The sequence below is a fragment of the Mus musculus genome, chromosome 6 (assembly GCF_000001635.26).
Source record: "Mus musculus strain C57BL/6J chromosome 6, GRCm38.p6 C57BL/6J".
NCBI classification, from domain to species: Eukaryota; Metazoa; Chordata; class Mammalia; order Rodentia; family Muridae; genus Mus; species Mus musculus.
The window spans coordinates 145,264,662-145,267,062 of record NC_000072.6 but is presented as its reverse complement, the minus strand read 5'-3'; the positions used below and the strand labels follow the sequence as shown (position 1 = coordinate 145,267,062).

The following is a 2,401-nucleotide window of genomic DNA, read 5'->3' as shown; positions in this document are numbered from 1 at the left end:
GAGTATATGATCTAGGTACACAGTAATGTATTTTTATTGGACTGTAACAGCACTACTCCACTCTCTGCGGAGGACTCAGAGATGAGTGGAGTAAGATCATTGCTCCAGATCTTAAAGTCAAGTGGGAGCAGAACACAGTGTGTAAATAAAATTGCTTTAGGACTAAGGAGGAGTTCTGATTACCTAATATACTTACGATCCCATTCAAAGTGAAATAGCTTCAACTTTTCTTTTTTTGATTCAATAAAGTTTTATTTTCCCAAATGTACAGCTGATTGAACCTGTTCATGCATCTTCGCCAGCAGCTGGAGCGTCCCCACCCTTTGTGTTTCTGGTGTAAATTACTTGGGCTCTGTGCTTTGAAACCAGCTTGATAAGTCCTTTACTAAGGAGCTCCTGAAGGGCTGCCCTGGCCAAGGAACCGCGAATCTTCAGTCTCTCAGAGACCACGGCTGGAGTAATAAGCTTATAGTTCAGAACCTCCTTACAGAGCTTGTCGTATGTTGCTTTGTCGAACAGGACAAGATTGTTCAACTTGTCCCGAACTTTGCCTTTGGACCACTTCTTCTTCTTGGCCTTGCCACCAGATTTATTTACTGGGTCTTTATTCTTTTTGGCCGACTTTCCGGCATCTTTCTTCTTCTTGTCGTCTTTGGGCGGCATGGCGAAGCTCAGAGAGTCGTGTAGACCACAGCAGCCTCGCTAAGATGTCGGAAAAAAAGGAAGCCCAGTGGCCCAACCTCAACTTTTCTTTAAATGAATATATCATGTCTCTCTTCAGGTCGCCAGAGCCATGAGCTCTGCTCAACACATATGTCCTATGATAAGCTACTCGGTGGCCAGGTCATTGAAGTTCACTGTCTAGACTTTAAAGGGGGAGCTCCAGGAGAGGGAATTTGTAGATGGCATGGATGGAGCTGAGAAGCAGGGATGGAAGGCTGCTACATCGCCAGGATCTCAGCAAACCTGAAGCAGGAACATCTGGCGGCATGTCCTCCAAGGAAGCAGACAAGGGCGACTCCCTAAACAGGCAGCTGGAGCCTCTGAGTCCCATGCTGTCTCAGAGATCATGGCTTTGTTCACTTGAAGTGCCATTTGCTCTTTTTCTGCCTCTCTGCAGAACACATTGATACATTTCTCTTTATTGGGGAGTGACCTGGGTGTGCCTCTATTTTTGCACGCTAGAAAGTACCTTCCAAAACTAAGAGACACACAAAGGGGTAATGTCATTAGCAAGAGGATTCTTTTCTTGGAGGTGGTCTCAGCACCAGATGCAGGAACAAGCAGAATGTGAGGCGAGAGTGGTGGGTACTGTCTCAGAGAATCAGACATACATTTATCAGACAATGTCATCTGGACTTTCATGTAAGAGGGTTCCTTACTGGAAGTGAGGGAAGAAGCCCCCCCCCCAAACAATCTCTGAGACTAGATGGAAGCTGTTTTGAGGTACAATGTTGCCCTGTTTCAAAAGCCATATTGAAAATGCCAGAGAGAACACTGTGACATAGTTGTCAAAGGGTTGTGACAACTTGCCCCAAAGACCCAAGAAATAGATAGGACACTCAGGTCCATAATCTGTGACGGTTCACCTTCATTGTCAACCTGACAAGTTAGAATCGCCTGAAACCAGTCTTTGGGTATGACAGATCCAAAGAGATTTAACTGGTGACGCACCCTGGAGGAGGAAGGAACCGTTAAGTAGGAGATCATCAACTGAATAAAACAAAGACAGTAAAATAGACAGCAGTATCCTCTCTCTGCAATGTTGGTGCAATGTGACCAGCAGCCACAGACTTCTGCAGCCAAGCCTGCCCTTGCTCCCCGCCATGGTGGACTGTACCACCCTAGAACCGTGAGCCCAAACAAGCTCTCCCTAAGTTGATCTTGCCAGGTCTTTGCCACAGCAGTGAGAACAGTAAAAACTGCACCTTCCTTGTTAAGATCTGCTTTACTAATGCTGACGGGGTCAGGGAAGATTCGGATTTGGAAATAGGAGCTGCAGGCAGTGTGGGGACCTGGGTATGTAATGGCAACACTCAGGAACTGAGGCTTGAGGAGACTAAGGCCAGCCCCAACTCTGTGATATTTTATCTTCAAGCAAGGCACCTGAGAGGTTTTAGTAGCAAAGGAGATTAGATCAGAAAAGCAGATCTAGTCTGGAACGTTTTGATGCAGATATCTGTGCTGGAGGCATTTACAAATTCTAAACAATGAAGGAACACTGGTGAATCTGAACATAGTATGAGTTGGGAGAAAAAAAAAATCACAGTTTAGAGGAGTCAGCTAGGAACCCAGTGGAAAAGCCTGTGTGGTCAGTAGTGAGCGTGACTACCGATATCAGCTGCCTGCGCTTTCAATCAGTGTTGGTGCCCTATGCGACACCTTTTTTCATTGTGTGCTA

At 45.9% G+C, this 2,401-nt stretch overlaps 1 pseudogene; it reads right to left on the bottom strand.

Moving 5' to 3' along the window:
- Positions 212-704, bottom strand: Rps25-ps1 (ribosomal protein S25, pseudogene 1; annotated as a pseudogene).